Source organism: Hyla sarda, unplaced genomic scaffold (genome assembly GCF_029499605.1).
Source record: "Hyla sarda isolate aHylSar1 unplaced genomic scaffold, aHylSar1.hap1 scaffold_189, whole genome shotgun sequence".
In the NCBI taxonomy this organism is placed as follows: Eukaryota; Metazoa; Chordata; class Amphibia; order Anura; family Hylidae; genus Hyla; species Hyla sarda.
The window spans coordinates 312,502-326,984 of record NW_026608543.1 but is presented as its reverse complement, the minus strand read 5'-3'; the positions used below and the strand labels follow the sequence as shown (position 1 = coordinate 326,984).

General features: G+C 46.3%; 6 non-coding genes and 1 pseudogene across 6 annotated transcripts; all 7 read right to left on the bottom strand.

Moving 5' to 3' along the window:
- Positions 1-1,303: 1,303 nt before the first annotated feature.
- LOC130315907 (U2 spliceosomal RNA) lies at positions 1,304-1,498 on the bottom strand. The gene has a single exon (XR_008863330.1). It is a non-coding gene; the product is annotated as a U2 spliceosomal RNA (small nuclear RNA).
- A 693-nt stretch (positions 1,499-2,191) lies between these two features.
- LOC130315914 (U2 spliceosomal RNA) lies at positions 2,192-2,351 on the bottom strand (annotated as a pseudogene).
- Positions 2,352-4,435: 2,084 nt separating this feature from the next.
- Positions 4,436-4,626, bottom strand: LOC130315840 (U2 spliceosomal RNA). The gene has a single exon (XR_008863273.1). It is a non-coding gene; the product is annotated as a U2 spliceosomal RNA (small nuclear RNA).
- Positions 4,627-6,720: 2,094 nt separating this feature from the next.
- On the bottom strand, positions 6,721-6,911 carry LOC130315839 (U2 spliceosomal RNA). Its single transcript, XR_008863272.1, has one exon. It is a non-coding gene; the product is annotated as a U2 spliceosomal RNA (small nuclear RNA).
- A 2,094-nt stretch (positions 6,912-9,005) lies between these two features.
- On the bottom strand, positions 9,006-9,196 carry LOC130315838 (U2 spliceosomal RNA). Its single transcript, XR_008863271.1, has one exon. It is a non-coding gene; the product is annotated as a U2 spliceosomal RNA (small nuclear RNA).
- A 2,088-nt stretch (positions 9,197-11,284) lies between these two features.
- Positions 11,285-11,475, bottom strand: LOC130315837 (U2 spliceosomal RNA). Its single transcript, XR_008863270.1, has one exon. It is a non-coding gene; the product is annotated as a U2 spliceosomal RNA (small nuclear RNA).
- Positions 11,476-13,563: 2,088 nt separating this feature from the next.
- LOC130315836 (U2 spliceosomal RNA) lies at positions 13,564-13,754 on the bottom strand. The gene has a single exon (XR_008863269.1). It is a non-coding gene; the product is annotated as a U2 spliceosomal RNA (small nuclear RNA).
- Positions 13,755-14,483: the final 729 nt, after the last annotated feature.

The following is a 14,483-nucleotide window of genomic DNA, read 5'->3' as shown; positions in this document are numbered from 1 at the left end:
ACAGCACAGTGCTAAGGCTCCTGGGCCTGGACACAGCAGCGGCTGCAATATCTCAACGGAGAATACGTTTATATATATGTGTGTGTGTGCGCGTATATATATATATATATATATATATATATATATATATATATTTCTCCGCCGAAATCACTTTTAAACCCATTTCCACCTTTTTTTCCCTTCTCTTCCTCTTACTTTTTTTTCACGTTTTTTTACGTTTTTCTCCTTTTCGCCTCTTTTCTGGGCGTATTATTCTTCTTTTTCTTTTTTTTTTCGTCTAATGCATACCCCATCAGTGCAGCAATGCTTATTCAATACCGCCAGCAGATGGAGACACTGGGGGATAATTTTCTAAGGATTTATACTGATTTTTCCTGTCTGAATTTGTCGCACAGAAAGTTGCAGGCCAAATATGTGTGACATTTCTGCGACTTTAGCTTCTAGAGCATTTTTACAACATTATACATAGGTGCTGAATACATAAAAAGCGACTGTTCAGCGACAGACAAGTCGCATCGGCTGAAAGTAGGCCAGAATGTCAGTCCATGTTGGAGCAGGTTTAGATACAGTCTAAAGTATAGATCTCAAAGTCTGTGCACAGAATTTAGCAAGGGCCTCGCACCTTCTGATGCATCAGGTAGGTGCACAATAGCATAGCCTAACCCTCTGTACTTTGGTCTATATTGATGCGGGACATAGACAGCCAGCTGATGACCAATCCATTAGTGCAATGGATGGCTGGAAGCATTTGTCTTTGCCTTTGCAATACCACAGAAGCAATGCATGGTCAATGTACAGCAATGACACACCTGTGTGAACAGCCAGGAGACCCCCCCCATGTTATGTTACATAGTTACATAGTTAGTACGGTCGAAAAAAGACATATGTCCATCAAGTTCAACCAGGGAATTAAGGGGTAGGGGTGTGGCGCGATATTGGGGAAGGGATGAGATTTTATATTTCTTCATAAGCATTAATCTTATTTTGTCAATTAGGAACATTCAGCACCCACCCGCTATCAAGGCAGCTGCCTATCATGTCATGCCCTACCTGCACAGGTGTGCTGGCTACTCAAATGATCCAATTAAGGAGGCCATTTAGTCAGCAGCAGCAGAAGTTCTGTGCCTGGACGCTCCAACAGCGGCCAGACACAAGCAGAAGCAGATGCAGCAGAATTAGCAGCAGCACCACCTTTTGTTTTTTGGCTGCAGCAGCAGCAGCAAGGCCCACAGGGCTGGCTAGCTGGCTAGCCAGCAAGCAGGTAGCAATGAAAGTAGGAATCTTTCTTTTTAACCCTGTAAGGGGGTGGTGCACTGTACCCGAAGATACTGCCATATCGGGTCAATGCATAGGGCGACGGAAGCAAGCTTCGAAATCGGCCCCCGTTCTCAAAAATCCATTTAATATATGGTCCCCAGATAGGGGACGTATCAGATATTAAACTGATAAGAACAGATTTTTTTTTTTTTTTTTTTTTTTTTCTTTATCTAAAGCCGAGGAACGTGCTTTCGATTCACCCAAAGTGCAAGAAAAAGTGCAAACGTGTTACACTAAAAAAACGTGCACAAAGGATGCGGTCTATCGCAAGCCCTTCTCCGATAGGAGAGAGGCCCCCCAACAAACCTTACCCTTCGCCTCCGGACCAAAAGGTACCTGCGAGGTTCCAGGTTCGATGTCCCTTTTCGCCGAAGCTACTAGGGGACCACAAATGCTCCCGGCATCCCCCTTGGCGTTAGCCAAGGTATCTGCCCGCAGAGCCGATTACGGTAGGTACCCTGCCAAAGCAGGAGTACCCGGGGTGTTTGCAGGGAGGTGCGGAACCTAATGGCCACACACACCTCCCCTAGACCGCCAGGAGGGACACCCAGAAGGGCTACCGCATCCTGACAAATCCTGTGAACACACAACACGCAAAAAGTGACACAGTGAGACAAAAAAGAAATAAATAAGTGAATGTGTGCAGATATACTGCCCGGACATCCGGCCGGATCTATAAAAATTTCTCTGATCCTAGCCAGAAGGCCGGGAATCAAGAGGTGAGTGCCACAAGGTGAAGAGATTATGGTGCCCGTGCTTCAACCCAGTGAGTCTATTCTCCCAGTGAGTTTCGGCACCTCGGGGTCACCACTCCCCGAGGCACAAAAGTACCTCGGCTCTAGACCCTCTCAGCCTCATGGCGAGACCCGGAGGGAACAGGTCACATCGGGGCAGCCGTCGAGCTGATTCCTCAGAACCAGCCCCGGAAAGCCCTGGTACACCTGCATCCTCCATGCAGCACCCATCCCCACCAGCATGAAAACTGATAAGAACAGATACTACACTTGATCTTAGCCAAAAGGCCGAGAAGCGATAACCGTGAAAGGGGCGGGCCCAACAAGGTCCCCTTCATGGGCACTATCACTGCTTGCTGTCAGGGAGGCTGCCAGACAATTTTCCATGCACACTCTGGGCTGGGGGGCAGTCAACCACCAGTACACACAGCAGAACCTAAACCCATACCATTATTGCTAAGCAGCAAGACAGGGGCCCATTGCACTCCCACGGGGCCTTTTTAAATGCAATCCATAACCCGGATTTGCCAGGAACCCTTCTTACTCCTCCTACTTGCATGTGACACTGGGCTTAGGATCTGCATAGGAAACACACACACAAGCACACACCTACCTTTGTTGCCTGCAGATGCCTCCTTGGCTGTCCCCAAACGGTATCAAACCAACACCCACGGGAAGCTGTAAGCATAGAGGACATGCCTGCACCCCATTGGACTTACCTGTGTGGGTTAAATCCGGGTTATTTGACAACCTATGGCGGTGATGGTTCTGCTCAGGCAGAGCAGTGCTGATGCTCCTCATAAAGCTGTCGCTGCTGTGAAGGTTCTAGGTGACATCACAAATCCCTATGGTTACATACACAACAAAGCTGGGTTGTTGTTGTTTACACTCTGCAAGGCCTGTGGAAGTGAGTGACATCATAGCACTGTAGTTCTGAGGGTTCTAGATGGATGCAACAATCTCCTGTTGCTTCTATGAAGGCCATAATAGACGACATCACCAAACAGCTCCATAGTCACATACACAGCAAAGGAGAGATGTTGTTTACACCTAGTGATGTCAGTGGTATTGAGTGACATCACAGCACAGTGCTAAGGCTCCTGGGCCTGGACACAGCAGCGGCTGCAATATCTCAACGGAGAATACGTTTATATATATGTGTGTGTGTGCGCGTATATATATATATATATATATATATATATATATATATATATTTCTCCGCCGAAATCACTTTTAAACCCATTTCCACCTTTTTTTCCCTTCTCTTCCTCTTACTTTTTTTTCACGTTTTTTTACGTTTTTCTCCTTTTCGCCTCTTTTCTGGGCGTATTATTCTTCTTTTTCTTCTTTTTTTTCGTCTAATGCATACCCCATCAGTGCAGCAATGCTTATTCAATACCGCCAGCAGATGGAGACACTGGGGGATAATTTTCTAAGGATTTATACTGATTTTTCCTGTCTGAATTTGTCGCACAGAAAGTTGCAGGCCAAATATGTGTGACATTTCTGCGACTTTAGCTTCTAGAGCATTTTTACAACATTATACATAGGTGCTGAATACATAAAAAGCGACTGTTCAGCGACAGACAAGTCGCATCGGCTGAAAGTAGGCCAGAATGTCAGTCCATGTTGGAGCAGGTTTAGATACAGTCTAAAGTATAGATCTCAAAGTCTGTGCACAGAATTTAGCAAGGGCCTCGCACCTTCTGATGCATCAGGTAGGTGCACAATAGCATAGCCTAACCCTCTGTACTTTGGTCTATATTGATGCGGGACATAGACAGCCAGCTGATGACCAATCCATTAGTGCAATGGATGGCTGGAAGCATTTGTCTTTGCCTTTGCAATACCACAGAAGCAATGCATGGTCAATGTACAGCAATGACACACCTGTGTGAACAGCCAGGAGACCCCCCCCATGTTATGTTACATAGTTACATAGTTAGTACGGTCGAAAAAAGACATATGTCCATCAAGTTCAACCAGGGAATTAAGGGGTAGGGGTGTGGCGCGATATTGGGGAAGGGATGAGATTTTATATTTCTTCATAAGCATTAATCTTATTTTGTCAATTAGGAACATTCAGCACCCACCCGCTATCAAGGCAGCTGCCTATCATGTCATGCCCTACCTGCACAGGTGTGCTGGCTACTCAAATGATCCAATTAAGGAGGCCATTTAGTCAGCAGCAGCAGAAGTCCTGTGCCTGGACGCTCCAACAGCGGCCAGACACAAGCAGAAGCAGAAGCAGCAGAAGCAGCAGCAGCACCACCTTTTGTTTTTTGGCTGCAGCAGCAGCAGCAAGGCCCACAGGGCTGGCTAGCTGGCTAGCCAGCAAGCAGGTAGCAATGAAAGTAGGAATCTTTCTTTTTAACCCTGTAAGGGGGTGGTGCACTGTACCCGAAGATACTGCCATATCGGGTCAATGCATAGGGCGACGGAAGCAAGCTTCGAAATCGGCCCCCGTTCTCAAAAATCCATTTAATATATGGTCCCCAGATAGGGGACGTATCAGATATTAAACTGATAAGAACAGATACTACACTTGATCTTAGCCAAAAGGCCGAGAAGCGATAACCGTGAAAGGGGCGGGCCCAACAAGGTCCCCTTCATGGGCACTATCACTGCTTGCTGTCAGGGAGGCTGCCAGACAATTTTCCATGCACACTCTGGGCTGGGGGGCAGTCAACCACCAGTACACACAGCAGAACCTAAACCCATACCATTATTGCTAAGCAGCAAGACAGGGGCCCATTGCACTCCCACGGGGCCTTTTTAAATGCAATCCATAACCCGGATTTGCCAGGAACCCTTCTTACTCCTCCTACTTGCATGTGACACTGGGCTTAGGATCTGCATAGGAAACACACACACAAGCACACACCTACCTTTGTTGCCTGCAGATGCCTCCTTGGCTGTCCCCAAACGGTATCAAACCAACACCCACGGGAAGCTGTAAGCATAGAGGACATGCCTGCACCCCATTGGACTTACCTGTGTGGGTTAAATCCGGGTTATTTGACAACCTATGGCGGTGATGGTTCTGCTCAGGCAGAGCAGTGCTGATGCTCCTCATAAAGCTGTCGCTGCTGTGAAGGTTCTAGGTGACATCACAAATCCCTATGGTTACATACACAACAAAGCTGGGTTGTTGTTGTTTACACTCTGCAAGGCCTGTGGAAGTGAGTGACATCATAGCACTGTAGTTCTGAGGGTTCTAGATGGATGCAACAATCTCCTGTTGCTTCTATGAAGGCCATAATAGACGACATCACCAAACAGCTCCATAGTCACATACACAGCAAAGGAGAGATGTTGTTTACACCTAGTGATGTCAGTGGTATTGAGTGACATCACAGCACAGTGCTAAGGCTCCTGGGCCTGGACACAGCAGCGGCTGCAATATCTCAACGGAGAATACGTTTATATATATGTGTGTGTGTGCGCGTATATATATATATATATATATATATATATATATATATATATATATATATTTCTCCGCCGAAATCACTTTTAAACCCATTTCCACCTTTTTTTCCCTTCTCTTCCTCTTACTTTTTTTTCACGTTTTTTTACGTTTTTCTCCTTTTCGCCTCTTTTCTGGGCGTATTATTCTTCTTTTTCTTTTTTTTTTCGTCTAATGCATACCCCATCAGTGCAGCAATGCTTATTCAATACCGCCAGCAGATGGAGACACTGGGGGATAATTTTCTAAGGATTTATACTGATTTTTCCTGTCTGAATTTGTCGCACAGAAAGTTGCAGGCCAAATATGTGTGACATTTCTGCGACTTTAGCTTCTAGAGCATTTTTACAACATTATACATAGGTGCTGAATACATAAAAAGCGACTGTTCAGCGACAGACAAGTCGCATCGGCTGAAAGTAGGCCAGAATGTCAGTCCATGTTGGAGCAGGTTTAGATACAGTCTAAAGTATAGATCTCAAAGTCTGTGCACAGAATTTAGCAAGGGCCTCGCACCTTCTGATGCATCAGGTAGGTGCACAATAGCATAGCCTAACCCTCTGTACTTTGGTCTATATTGATGCGGGACATAGACAGCCAGCTGATGACCAATCCATTAGTGCAATGGATGGCTGGAAGCATTTGTCTTTGCCTTTGCAATACCACAGAAGCAATGCATGGTCAATGTACAGCAATGACACACCTGTGTGAACAGCCAGGAGACCCCCCCCATGTTATGTTACATAGTTACATAGTTAGTACGGTCGAAAAAAGACATATGTCCATCAAGTTCAACCAGGGAATTAAGGGGTAGGGGTGTGGCGCGATATTGGGGAAGGGATGAGATTTTATATTTCTTCATAAGCATTAATCTTATTTTGTCAATTAGGAACATTCAGCACCCACCCGCTATCAAGGCAGCTGCCTATCATGTCATGCCCTACCTGCACAGGTGTGCTGGCTACTCAAATGATCCAATTAAGGAGGCCATTTAGTCAGCAGCAGCAGAAGTCCTGTGCCTGGACGCTCCAACAGCGGCCAGACACAAGCAGAAGCAGAAGCAGCAGAAGCAGCAGCAGCAGCACCACCTTTTGTTTTTTGGCTGCAGCAGCAGCAGCAAGGCCCACAGGGCTGGCTAGCTGGCTAGCCAGCAAGCAGGTAGCAATGAAAGTAGGAATCTTTCTTTTTAACCCTGTAAGGGGGTGGTGCACTGTACCCGAAGATACTGCCATATCGGGTCAATGCATAGGGCGACGGAAGCAAGCTTCGAAATCGGCCCCCGTTCTCAAAAATCCATTTAATATATGGTCCCCAGATAGGGGACGTATCAGATATTAAACTGATAAGAACAGATACTACACTTGATCTTAGCCAAAAGGCCGAGAAGCGATAACCGTGAAAGGGGCGGGCCCAACAAGGTCCCCTTCATGGGCACTATCACTGCTTGCTGTCAGGGAGGCTGCCAGACAATTTTCCATGCACACTCTGGGCTGGGGGGCAGTCAACCACCAGTACACACAGCAGAACCTAAACCCATACCATTATTGCTAAGCAGCAAGACAGGGGCCCATTGCACTCCCACGGGGCCTTTTTAAATGCAATCCATAACCCGGATTTGCCAGGAACCCTTCTTACTCCTCCTACTTGCATGTGACACTGGGCTTAGGATCTGCATAGGAAACACACACACAAGCACACACCTACCTTTGTTGCCTGCAGATGCCTCCTTGGCTGTCCCCAAACGGTATCAAACCAACACCCACGGGAAGCTGTAAGCATAGAGGACATGCCTGCACCCCATTGGACTTACCTGTGTGGGTTAAATCCGGGTTATTTGACAACCTATGGCGGTGATGGTTCTGCTCAGGCAGAGCAGTGCTGATGCTCCTCATAAAGCTGTCGCTGCTGTGAAGGTTCTAGGTGACATCACAAATCCCTATGGTTACATACACAACAAAGCTGGGTTGTTGTTGTTTACACTCTGCAAGGCCTGTGGAAGTGAGTGACATCATAGCACTGTAGTTCTGAGGGTTCTAGATGGATGCAACAATCTCCTGTTGCTTCTATGAAGGCCATAATAGACGACATCACCAAACAGCTCCATAGTCACATACACAGCAAAGGAGAGATGTTGTTTACACCTAGTGATGTCAGTGGTATTGAGTGACATCACAGCACAGTGCTAAGGCTCCTGGGCCTGGACACAGCAGCGGCTGCAATATCTCAACGGAGAATACGTTTATATATATGTGTGTGTGTGCGCGTATATATATATATATATATATATATATATATATATATATATATATATATATTTCTCCGCCGAAATCACTTTTAAACCCATTTCCACCTTTTTTTCCCTTCTCTTCCTCTTACTTTTTTTTCACGTTTTTTTACGTTTTTCTCCTTTTCGCCTCTTTTCTGGGCGTATTATTCTTCTTTTTCTTCTTTTTTTTCGTCTAATGCATACCCCATCAGTGCAGCAATGCTTATTCAATACCGCCAGCAGATGGAGACACTGGGGGATAATTTTCTAAGGATTTATACTGATTTTTCCTGTCTGAATTTGTCGCACAGAAAGTTGCAGGCCAAATATGTGTGACATTTCTGCGACTTTAGCTTCTAGAGCATTTTTACAACATTATACATAGGTGCTGAATACATAAAAAGCGACTGTTCAGCGACAGACAAGTCGCATCGGCTGAAAGTAGGCCAGAATGTCAGTCCATGTTGGAGCAGGTTTAGATACAGTCTAAAGTATAGATCTCAAAGTCTGTGCACAGAATTTAACAAGGGCCTCGCACCTTCTGATGCATCAGGTAGGTGCACAATAGCATAGCCTAACCCTCTGTACTTTGGTCTATATTGATGCGGGACATAGACAGCCAGCTGATGACCAATCCATTAGTGCAATGGATGGCTGGAAGCATTTGTCTTTGCCTTTGCAATACCACAGAAGCAATGCATGGTCAATGTACAGCAATGACACACCTGTGTGAACAGCCAGGAGACCCCCCCCATGTTATGTTACATAGTTACATAGTTAGTACGGTCGAAAAAAGACATATGTCCATCAAGTTCAACCAGGGAATTAAGGGGTAGGGGTGTGGCGCGATATTGGGGAAGGGATGAGATTTTATATTTCTTCATAAGCATTAATCTTATTTTGTCAATTAGGAACATTCAGCACCCACCCGCTATCAAGGCAGCTGCCTATCATGTCATGCCCTACCTGCACAGGTGTGCTGGCTACTCAAATGATCCAATTAAGGAGGCCATTTAGTCAGCAGCAGCAGAAGTCCTGTGCCTGGACGCTCCAACAGCGGCCAGACACAAGCAGAAGCAGAAGCAGCAGAAGCAGCAGCAGCACCACCTTTTGTTTTTTGGCTGCAGCAGCAGCAGCAAGGCCCACAGGGCTGGCTAGCTGGCTAGCCAGCAAGCAGGTAGCAATGAAAGTAGGAATCTTTCTTTTTAACCCTGTAAGGGGGTGGTGCACTGTACCCGAAGATACTGCCATATCGGGTCAATGCATAGGGCGACGGAAGCAAGCTTCGAAATCGGCCCCCGTTCTCAAAAATCCATTTAATATATGGTCCCCAGATAGGGGACGTATCAGATATTAAACTGATAAGAACAGATACTACACTTGATCTTAGCCAAAAGGCCGAGAAGCGATAACCGTGAAAGGGGCGGGCCCAACAAGGTCCCCTTCATGGGCACTATCACTGCTTGCTGTCAGGGAGGCTGCCAGACAATTTTCCATGCACACTCTGGGCTGGGGGGCAGTCAACCACCAGTACACACAGCAGAACCTAAACCCATACCATTATTGCTAAGCAGCAAGACAGGGGCCCATTGCACTCCCACGGGGCCTTTTTAAATGCAATCCATAACCCGGATTTGCCAGGAACCCTTCTTACTCCTCCTACTTGCATGTGACACTGGGCTTAGGATCTGCATAGGAAACACACACACAAGCACACACCTACCTTTGTTGCCTGCAGATGCCTCCTTGGCTGTCCCCAAACGGTATCAAACCAACACCCACGGGAAGCTGTAAGCATAGAGGACATGCCTGCACCCCATTGGACTTACCTGTGTGGGTTAAATCCGGGTTATTTGACAACCTATGGCGGTGATGGTTCTGCTCAGGCAGAGCAGTGCTGATGCTCCTCATAAAGCTGTCGCTGCTGTGAAGGTTCTAGGTGACATCACAAATCCCTATGGTTACATACACAACAAAGCTGGGTTGTTGTTGTTTACACTCTGCAAGGCCTGTGGAAGTGAGTGACATCATAGCACTGTAGTTCTGAGGGTTCTAGATGGATGCAACAATCTCCTGTTGCTTCTATGAAGGCCATAATAGACGACATCACCAAACAGCTCCATAGTCACATACACAGCAAAGGAGAGATGTTGTTTACACCTAGTGATGTCAGTGGTATTGAGTGACATCACAGCACAGTGCTAAGGCTCCTGGGCCTGGACACAGCAGCGGCTGCAATATCTCAACGGAGAATACGTTTATATATATGTGTGTGTGTGCGCGTATATATATATATATATATATATATATATATATATATATATATATTTCTCCGCCGAAATCACTTTTAAACCCATTTCCACCTTTTTTTCCCTTCTCTTCCTCTTACTTTTTTTTCACGTTTTTTTACGTTTTTCTCCTTTTCGCCTCTTTTCTGGGCGTATTATTCTTCTTTTTCTTCTTTTTTTTCGTCTAATGCATACCCCATCAGTGCAGCAATGCTTATTCAATACCGCCAGCAGATGGAGACACTGGGGGATAATTTTCTAAGGATTTATACTGATTTTTCCTGTCTGAATTTGTCGCACAGAAAGTTGCAGGCCAAATATGTGTGACATTTCTGCGACTTTAGCTTCTAGAGCATTTTTACAACATTATACATAGGTGCTGAATACATAAAAAGCGACTGTTCAGCGACAGACAAGTCGCATCGGCTGAAAGTAGGCCAGAATGTCAGTCCATGTTGGAGCAGGTTTAGATACAGTCTAAAGTATAGATCTCAAAGTCTGTGCACAGAATTTAGCAAGGGCCTCGCACCTTCTGATGCATCAGGTAGGTGCACAATAGCATAGCCTAACCCTCTGTACTTTGGTCTATATTGATGCGGGACATAGACAGCCAGCTGATGACCAATCCATTAGTGCAATGGATGGCTGGAAGCATTTGTCTTTGCCTTTGCAATACCACAGAAGCAATGCATGGTCAATGTACAGCAATGACACACCTGTGTGAACAGCCAGGAGACCCCCCCCATGTTATGTTACATAGTTACATAGTTAGTACGGTCGAAAAAAGACATATGTCCATCAAGTTCAACCAGGGAATTAAGGGGTAGGGGTGTGGCGCGATATTGGGGAAGGGATGAGATTTTATATTTCTTCATAAGCATTAATCTTATTTTGTCAATTAGGAACATTCAGCACCCACCCGCTATCAAGGCAGCTGCCTATCATGTCATGCCCTACCTGCACAGGTGTGCTGGCTACTCAAATGATCCAATTAAGGAGGCCATTTAGTCAGCAGCAGCAGAAGTCCTGTGCCTGGACGCTCCAACAGCGGCCAGACACAAGCAGAAGCAGAAGCAGCAGAAGCAGCAGCAGCACCACCTTTTGTTTTTTGGCTGCAGCAGCAGCAGCAAGGCCCACAGGGCTGGCTAGCTGGCTAGCCAGCAAGCAGGTAGCAATGAAAGTAGGAATCTTTCTTTTTAACCCTGTAAGGGGGTGGTGCACTGTACCCGAAGATACTGCCATATCGGGTCAATGCATAGGGCGACGGAAGCAAGCTTCGAAATCGGCCCCCGTTCTCAAAAATCCATTTAATATATGGTCCCCAGATAGGGGACGTATCAGATATTAAACTGATAAGAACAGATACTACACTTGATCTTAGCCAAAAGGCCGAGAAGCGATAACCGTGAAAGGGGCGGGCCCAACAAGGTCCCCTTCATGGGCACTATCACTGCTTGCTGTCAGGGAGGCTGCCAGACAATTTTCCATGCACACTCTGGGCTGGGGGGCAGTCAACCACCAGTACACACAGCAGAACCTAAACCCATACCATTATTGCTAAGCAGCAAGACAGGGGCCCATTGCACTCCCACGGGGCCTTTTTAAATGCAATCCATAACCCGGATTTGCCAGGAACCCTTCTTACTCCTCCTACTTGCATGTGACACTGGGCTTAGGATCTGCATAGGAAACACACACACAAGCACACACCTACCTTTGTTGCCTGCAGATGCCTCCTTGGCTGTCCCCAAACGGTATCAAACCAACACCCACGGGAAGCTGTAAGCATAGAGGACATGCCTGCACCCCATTGGACTTACCTGTGTGGGTTAAATCCGGGTTATTTGACAACCTATGGCGGTGATGGTTCTGCTCAGGCAGAGCAGTGCTGATGCTCCTCATAAAGCTGTCGCTGCTGTGAAGGTTCTAGGTGACATCACAAATCCCTATGGTTACATACACAACAAAGCTGGGTTGTTGTTGTTTACACTCTGCAAGGCCTGTGGAAGTGAGTGACATCATAGCACTGTAGTTCTGAGGGTTCTAGATGGATGCAACAATCTCCTGTTGCTTCTATGAAGGCCATAATAGACGACATCACCAAACAGCTCCATAGTCACATACACAGCAAAGGAGAGATGTTGTTTACACCTAGTGATGTCAGTGGTATTGAGTGACATCACAGCACAGTGCTAAGGCTCCTGGGCCTGGACACAGCAGCGGCTGCAATATCTCAACGGAGAATACGTTTATATATATGTGTGTGTGTGCGCGTATATATATATATATATATATATATATATATATATATATATATATATTTCTCCGCCGAAATCACTTTTAAACCCATTTCCACCTTTTTTTCCCTTCTCTTCCTCTTACTTTTTTTTCACGTTTTTTTACGTTTTTCTCCTTTTCGCCTCTTTTCTGGGCGTATTATTCTTCTTTTTCTTCTTTTTTTTCGTCTAATGCATACCCCATCAGTGCAGCAATGCTTATTCAATACCGCCAGCAGATGGAGACTGGGGGATAATTTTCTAAGGATTTATACTGATTTTTCCTGTCTGAATTTGTCGCACAGAAAGTTGCAGGCCAAATATGTGTGACATTTCTGCGACTTTAGCTTCTAGAGCATTTTTACAACATTATACATAGGTGCTGAATACATAAAAAGCGACTGTTCAGCGACAGACAAGTCGCATCGGCTGAAAGTAGGCCAGAATGTCAGTCCATGTTGGAGCAGGTTTAGATACAGTCTAAAGTATAGATCTCAAAGTCTGTGCACAGAATTTAGCAAGGGCCTCGCACCTTCTGATGCATCAGGTAGGTGCACAATAGCATAGCCTAACCCTCTGTACTTTGGTCTATATTGATGCGGGACATAGACAGCCAGCTGATGACCAATCCATTAGTGCAATGGATGGCTGGAAGCATTTGTCTTTGCCTTTGCAATACCACAGAAGCAATGCATGGTCAATGTACAGCAATGACACACCTGTGTGAACAGCCAGGAGACCCCCCCCATGTTATGTTACATAGTTACATAGTTAGTACGGTCGAAAAAAGACATATGTCCATCAAGTTCAACCAGGGAATTAAGGGGTAGGGGTGTGGCGCGATATTGGGGAAGGGATGAGATTTTATATTTCTTCATAAGCATTAATCTTATTTTGTCAATTAGGAACATTCAGCACCCACCCGCTATCAAGGCAGCTGCCTATCATGTCATGCCCTACCTGCACAGGTGTGCTGGCTACTCAAATGATCCAATTAAGGAGGCCATTTAGTCAGCAGCAGCAGAAGTCCTGTGCCTGGACGCTCCAACAGCGGCCAGACACAAGCAGAAGCAGAAGCAGCAGAAGCAGCAGCAGCACCACCTTTTGTTTTTTGGCTGCAGCAGCAGCAGCAAGGCCCACAGGGCTGGCTAGCTGGCTAGCCAGCAAGCAGGTAGCAATGAAAGTAGGAATCTTTCTTTTTAACCCTGTAAGGGGGTGGTGCACTGTACCCGAAGATACTGCCATATCGGGTCAATGCATAGGGCGACGGAAGCAAGCTTCGAAATCGGCCCCCGTTCTCAAAAATCCATTTAATATATGGTCCCCAGATAGGGGACGTATCAGATATTAAACTGATAAGAACAGATACTACACTTGATCTTAGCCAAAAGGCCGAGAAGCGATAACCGTGAAAGGGGCGGGCCCAACAAGGTCCCCTTCATGGGCACTATCACTGCTTGCTGTCAGGGAGGCTGCCAGACAATTTTCCATGCACACTCTGGGCTGGGGGGCAGTCAACCACCAGTACACACAGCAGAACCTAAACCCATACCATTATTGCTAAGCAGCAAGACAGGGGCCCATTGCACTCCCACGGGGCCTTTTTAAATGCAATCCATAACCCGGATTTGCCAGGAACCCTTCTTACTCCTCCTACTTGCATGTGACACTGGGCTTAGGATCTGCATAGGAAACACACACACAAGCACACACCTACCTTTGTTGCCTGCAGATGCCTCCTTGGCTGTCCCCAAACGGTATCAAACCAACACCCACGGGAAGCTGTAAGCATAGAGGACATGCCTGCACCCCATTGGACTTACCTGTGTGGGTTAAATCCGGGTTATTTGACAACCTATGGCGGTGATGGTTCTGCTCAGGCAGAGCAGTGCTGATGCTCCTCATAAAGCTGTCGCTGCTGTGAAGGTTCTAGGTGACATCACAAATCCCTATGGTTACATACACAACAAAGCTGGGTTGTTGTTGTTTACACTCTGCAAGGCCTGTGGAAGTGAGTGACATCATAGCACTGTAGTTCTGAGGGTTCTAGATGGATGCAACAATCTCCTGTTGCTTCTATGAAGGCCATAATAGACGACATCACCAAACAGCTCCATAGTCACATACACAGCA